This window comes from Myotis brandtii, unplaced genomic scaffold, assembly GCF_000412655.1.
Source record: "Myotis brandtii unplaced genomic scaffold, ASM41265v1 scaffold398, whole genome shotgun sequence".
Classification (NCBI taxonomy): Eukaryota; Metazoa; Chordata; class Mammalia; order Chiroptera; family Vespertilionidae; genus Myotis; species Myotis brandtii.
The window spans coordinates 2,083,519-2,090,804 of record NW_005365280.1 but is presented as its reverse complement, the minus strand read 5'-3'; the positions used below and the strand labels follow the sequence as shown (position 1 = coordinate 2,090,804).

At 38.9% G+C, this 7,286-nt stretch overlaps 1 protein-coding gene across 1 annotated transcript in view; it reads right to left on the bottom strand.

Annotated features, from left to right (window-relative positions):
• Nucleotides 1-7,286, bottom strand: part of CAP2 (CAP, adenylate cyclase-associated protein, 2 (yeast)) — a 138,546-nt gene that overhangs the window by 105,166 nt on the left and 26,094 nt on the right. The gene's annotated exons all lie outside the window — the stretch shown is intronic.

Genomic DNA, 7,286 nt, shown 5'->3' with positions numbered 1-7,286 from the left:
CTTCAGTGCATGGCTGCCGGCCGCCATCTTGGCTGACAGTTAATTTGCATAAGGATATGCTGATTAGCCAATGGGAAGGGTAGCGGTCGTACGCTAATTAGCATGTTTCTCTTTTATTAGTGTAGATTAGGGTACTCCTAAGGCTTAGGAAGAGCCACACTCAAGGGGCCAAAGAGCTGCATGTGGCTCTCGAACCACAGTTTGCCGACCACGGGTCTAGGGCATTACTTGATTCAAATTGTCAGCCATAGCATATCCATACATCCACTGATTCAATAATTAAAGAATTGATTCATGCATTTCAACATTTGTTTTCATTCATTCACTTAGCAAACATATTAACCATTTACTATGGGCACAGGGCTGGACACTGAGAGGGCCAGAGGAAAACAACATACTCCTGGAACCTTGAAATAAAACCCAGCACTCAACATGTGGGCCCCCAAAGGTAAAGCATACTACCTCTATTGCATATTCATCTGTTTTAACTAAAGCAGTTGAAAGTATCAGCATTCCAAGTACCTTACTATTTAAACTATTCACTTTGCCAAGTGTTTTCTGAAAGGGGAAGGATTTCTATTGCCAATGCACACGAGTGATAAGTTACTAATTCATTGAATACTGTGTTTTCTTTTATATTACCAAAACATCTTATATTTAATATAGTAAAAAGTTACTTGCAGTGTGTTATAAAATGTATAATGTTATGTTTTAAAGCTTGCAGTGTTAAACCACAATCTAAATACAACTAGAAAGTGAAAAAATATACTACAGGTGAGAAAGCATATCTTGTTCTTGCCTTATGCACACTGACAAATTTGCAAACACATTTCTTACAATTAGAGTGACCCTTGGGTCAGAGCTCTCATATATTTGACCAAGACTGTTTTTTCTCATGTGTTGCTAATACAGAATTCTGAGCAATACTTAGGTGAATGATGCATATGCACATGTGAATGCGTGTGCATGTGTGTGTGCATGTTTTGTGGAGATAGATGCATGAATATAAATAACAAGATAATCTAAATGAAATCAAGCCATTACTTTTAGACAAATATTAATTTTCAGACACTGAAACAGCCTTTAGGCAAACAATTAAATAATCCCAAAGTCTAGATAAAAAACAACAACAAATGTTCCAATTATTGGCATAGTTTTAGAAGGAAGGAAAGATAGGGAAAAAGAAACAGGCAAGAAAAAGGGAAAGGAAGCATGTTTTGCAGTACTGGGTGGCATGACTAACATTGGGAAACGATCCTCTAAAAGGGTCTTTCTAGGGAGAAAAATCTTCGGAAAAAAGTTGCTGGTTACCCTCAGGAACTCCTGGCATGGACTGAGCTGTAAATTCTTGCTGTGCTTTTTTGTAGAGCAACGCCATTCATCTGAGACTCAATAGTCTACATTTTTTCATAGGTGCAGGCTAGCGGGTGGGTGACATGGCTTATCTCCAGCCACTGCAGCCTGGGCCAGCTCAGAATGCACCGCCGCATCATTGGGCCCTTCTATTTTGCTTATGCCAGTGAACACAGGAAAAAGAAGGAAAGTCAGGATTGATGATTTACCACAGGTTTCCTTAGAAGGTTCCCTTTAAGAAGCCAAAAGGAAAGCATTCAGGTGGATGAAAGCTTGGCAAAAGCACACTGACTGTCCAGGAAGAAATAAAAAGGCAGGTATCATCTTAACCTGAGAAATTAATGGAACCATAATCATTGTTTCCGCAACATATTTTAGTGACATATTTTATTTTTGGTAGAGTACATGGGGCAATCCTGGTGGTTACTGATGTCTGGTGGCCCTTCAAGAGATGTTTAGATTCCAAGTCCAGTTTCTCATTAGCCTGTGCCCAGCGCTCTAATATGCTATGAAGCTAGAATGCTCGATGAAACAGACAGGATTATAGGCCCTAAAAACAAACATTCTTAAATAGAAAAGTGGTCACAAGGATGTCCAACTAAGGTCAATGACTTAGCAGGAGATGGGCTGTGAGTCAAAGTATATGTTTAGTAGCAAATTATGTATTCAGTGCTGAGAATAAAAATTTTACACATTCTTGGGAAGAAATGATAACAGAGGCTGATATATCTGTGAAGTTTCTGAATTCTGCAAATATGGTGCAACAGCTCAAGCTGAGACAAGGTCAGTGTGATGAGGCAGAAGTGAAGTCCCATGAGGGATGGAGTTCATCTGTCCTGGAGGTCACCATTTTCCCTATTGCCTCACTCAACACTGCTCTGAGAAGACACATGAAAGACACGAGTTACAGTGATGTTCCACCCTCTCCCCAGCCCTTGTGCCTGAGCCAAACATCATAATGAGCTTTCTTCATGTGGTGGAAATTTGGTAAGGGGAAAGGTAAGTCCAGTTACCGACAAAGGTGTTGGGAGACACAGCTGCTCAGCAGGTCCTGGCTCTGCCCTCAGGACACGGTGCTCCATTCAACACCCACCTATATCATCTAACCTCTCTAGCTTGCAGTTTCCTTCTCTGAAGGAAGAAGAAGAAAAAGGGAAGGGAGGAAAGAAGGAGGGAGGGATGGAGGAAGGGAGGGAGGGAAGGAGGGAGAAAGGAAGGAAGGAAGGAAGGAAGGAAGGAAGGAAGGAAGGAAGGAAGGAAGGAAGGAAGGAAGGAAAGAACAGAGAGAGGAAGGAGGGAAGAAGGGAGGAAGGAAGGAAAAGGAGGAAAAGTAAAAGGGGCCATATATTGGAATGTATGATTTATAAGTTATTTCATCTCAAATAACTCTGACTATTGTAACTGGCTCAGACAGTAAGAAAGGAGGTTCCCAATTTAAAGCCTGTATGAAATCTAGAAGCAGAATTCTTTATACAAGTCATTTTTTAGAACCCTGCCTTTTGGAGAATGTAAAAGACATACAGATCCTTTGGGCTTGAGATCACCAAGGCATCTACCTCTAGTTATAATAAAAACGAATGTTAAAATTAAAACAATTAGCAGGAAACCAGAAGTTAATGGGAGACCAACTTGGCTGAAGGCGAGCAGGAGAGTGAGGGAAATGTGTAGAATGGGCTGTTTTGCTGAGTCAAAACTTGTGCTTCTGATGTTTTTGTGTGTGTGGAGGCAGGAGGGTGCCTATATAGACCCAGATTATAAAGCACCAACATTACAAATGGTCACTTTATAAATGAGTATAAGTTACCCATAGATGTTTTCTAAAATCAAAGGCAGAATACAAAAAGAATGAGTAAAACAAGTGTGTATTTATGTATTATTGATTTCTGAGATAAGGTTCTTAATTGTCCCAGAAATAAGGTCCATGTAAAGAAGTGACAACCTGTAAGATCAAGAAGAACAGACTCATGGCGACCTCGGGTCTTTTTAAAGGTAGGAGTCTGACTTCTGCGATAGCCTGGGAAAGCAGGATGCTATTTCGTCTTCAGTGTTCTGTGTATCCTTTCCCAGACATGCTTCCTCTGCTTGCTTTGCATGTCAGATGGTTGAGGTGCTTCCCCGGGCACAGCTCAAGATGCTTCTTATAATGATGCTGCTGCTGCCCTATCTCAAGCTTTTCAACTGGAAACCAAACTGTCCCCTCAGGCTTTAATGCCCAGGCAGCGGGTGAGTCACTCAAAGGGACTGTGAGAGCCGAAAGGTCCTTGGAAGTGAGGTGTCCAGCCTTATTACTGAGCAGGTCAGGGGACGAGCTCAAGGTCATGCCATAAAAAGCAGAGCCAGCTCTAAATTCCAAGTACGAACTGCCAGTGCTCGTCAGAGGAAGATACTGCTTATTCTGCCACTCTTTGAACTTGTTACCTAGCCAGCCTAGTATAAACTGAACAAAACATTTTGTAAAGGGTTCAAATAAATGACAAAGACTAGGAGCATCTAGAATAATGATGGTGACCCACCAAAAGTGCAGCTACAATAATTGTCTAAAAAGGTTCGTCCTTTATAAAATCAGGGAACTCAATTGTGCAATGTGATTTAATCATACCATGCTTACGTATGTTATACCTCTCAGTTGTTTCTTTCTTATCCATTTTAATCCAAATAGTAAACAAATGTTCCAGACTTCCAGAAGCATAAATTCTATAAATTTCCAAAAAGGGTTTGAGTTAGGAAGAGCCATACGATTTGCAGCTGTTTCATGATTTCCAAATCAGTTAGAAATAGACCCGAGATTAGTTCCATATAGCATGAAAAACAACAGGATAGCTTTGCTAAAAAAATCATATTTGTCCACTTAAGGATAAATGACGTCTGACCTAGGGCTTGGTATTACATAGGCCCAGTTCCTAGAGAATCCTTTGCTGTGACATTGAGGGCTGTGTATACTCTAAACATCTATTATAAAATTATGCGTTGTTTATTCTTTCTTAAAAGGGGTGCAAGCTTTGTCAGTGGTCCTGGGTTGAAAAGTAATTCGAGTAAGCCCTTTGGTTTATGTTGCATACAAGAAGGCTTTACAAGATCTAATCTTTGCTAAACCTGTTATGTTCTTCGGTTCAGCAGAGCTTCCTAATTGTAGCTATTAGTTCCCCCTTTTTGTGGTCTGTTCTGTCAATAGACTATTGAGTGTTCAGTAAATTAAGCCCAACCAGCAGCCAACACATCGAGACAGACGTTAAATCATAGCTTGGCTGCCCGTATTCATTATTAGGATCTGTGAAACAGCTTTTAAGCACAGGGACAGGATTTAACATGATGCACATTTGTGTCATTCTCAAATTTCCATACTGTACAATCAGGTATGTGAGGTTTTCTTTTTTTTTTCTCTAGGCAACAGGTGTGTTCTTGGAACCAAGTTCAACCCCCACTTCTGGCTTATGTGAAAGGCAGCAGCTGCAAGCTTACTGTCAATGACACATGGTTCTATAAGAGAGAGAAAATAAGGTACTTGTTCAGTGTATTAAAGTAATGGGCAGATGGATGATAGCTGCCTGTACTTTTCTTTGTCTTGTAGAATCAGAGTCCAAACTTTCAGATAACAAGTGTATTTTTCTCTTTTTCTTTTCTATCTATCTCCCCTCCCTCACTCCCTCCCCCTTCCTCCCTCCCTCCCTCCCTTCCTCCCTTCCATCTTTCCTTCCTTTCTTCTCTATCTCCCTACCTTCCTTCTTTCCTTTTTAAAAAACACTATGTATTGATTATTGAGAATATTCCTTCATTTGAGTCATACTGTTTTCAGGCTAATGAGTGGAAAGAAGAAAAAAGTTTATATAATAAATCAAGCTATGCTTTGTTTATAACTCAACTTTGTTCTAAAAAGATTTTAAAGGAACTGTTTACTATGCAATCTGAAGAGACTTAGTATTCAAATGCTACATTTAAAAAAATAAAAAATTAGCTTGGCCAGTATGGCTCAGTGGTTGAGTGTTGACCTATGAACCAGGAGGTTACGGTTCGATTCCCAGTCAGGGCACATGCCCAGGTTATGGGCTTGAACCTAGTGTGGGGTGTGCAGGAGGCAGCCGATCAATGATTCTCTCTCATCATTAATGTTTCTATCTCTCTCTCCTTCTCACTTCTCTGAAATAAATAAAAATATATTAAAAATAAATAAATAAATAATTAAATGTACTTATTTATAGGCTTCGTTATTATCTGGTAAAAAGCTTCTAAGACATGTAATACTGTAAACAATAAAAAATAAAATAAAAGCTTCTATACAAAATTTTGTGAAATATTACTAATAAGAGTTATAATATACTATGTACCTCAGAAGCACAATGTCAGCATTAATTCATAGTAACAATGAAACAATAATTATTATGATTGTGTTCAAGTACGTAAATGTTTGTCAATGACTCAACAATCATTTTTAGTGTATTGGGTAATAGTCCATTTTATATGTTAGCTTTCAGGTACCATCACACCTTAGAATATAAGAAGCTCAGCCACTCTCTTACTGTATATGAGCTCGAGAACAGACCAGAGTAATTATATATCTCTGTGATATATTTGAAGCAAACATATTTCACTACATAAACATTTCTAGAACTCATGTATGTTAGAACTTCCCCTCTTTAGTCAGTGGGTATTTCAACAGGAATATTTAATAAAAATAGATGTCATGAGAAGAATCTTCATTTTTCTCAGATGTGTCGAACAAATTTGTTGCAAATGTGATAAGCTAAGCATCTATTCAATTACAGTCCTGGAACCTCTGGTAGAACTTGAGTCACCTGATCCCCTGGGAGACTGGTGTTGGGTGTTGCACATAATGTCTAATTGGGGAAGGAGCAAAGCGAGAATCCCTTCTTATGTGATTTTTAACCCCAAACCACAACTTCATTCAATAATCAGATTTTATGTGAGTCTAATCTGAAAATGGTTTTGCCAGGACTGTCTCATTGCTGGGAAATCTATAAGCAGATGGAGTTGGAATTCAATCCTCTGTGACAAACATAGGCAAATGAAAAAGAAGAACCTGGTGATAAACTTGTAGGTTTTTAATTGGTTTGGCTATTGCATTAGATTTTCACTAAATGCATGCAAATAATGACTAGCCTTAGAGAGGATGCTAAACATTTAAATATGTATAAAAAGTGTCTAAAACTGGAAAGCAGTCCTGGATATCATTAAAGGGCTCTACTAACCCAGAGATCATCAAATTCTATGACTTTGCTTTCCTCAAGCTATATATATATATATTTAATTATAGTAAAATACACATAGCACAAAATTTACCATCTTAACCATTCTAAGTGTACACTTTAGTAGTGTTAAGTATATTCACACTGTTGTGCAACAGATTTCCAGAATGTTTTCTGAAGTTAGCTTGCATCACAAAACTAAAACTCTATACCCATTTAAAAAGTTCCAATTTCTCCCTCTCCCCACCCTTGGCAACCATCTTTCTACCTTCCATCTCCATGAGTTTGACCACACTAGATATGTTATAAATAGAATCACACAGTATTTGTCTTCTGTGACTGGCTAATTTCACTTAGCATAATATCCTCAAGGTTTATTTTTATTGTAGCATGTGTCAGAATTCCCTTCCTTTTTGTGGCTGAATAATATTCCCTTGTATACCACCTTGTGCTTATCCATTCATGGTCCACAGACACTTGGGTTGCCTTGTCTTTTGGCTGTTGGGAATAATGCTGCTGTTAGCATAGGTGTACAAATATCTCTTTGAGATCCTGCTTTTAATTCTTTGGGGCATATATCCAGAAGGGGAATTGCCGGATTGGATGATAATCTTACCTTTAATTATTTTGAGGAACCGCTATACTCTTTTCCATACCGGCCACACATTTGACACTCCCACCAGCAGTGCACCCACCTCCCACCGTCTCCTTTCCTTGCCGACCGTGTTATCT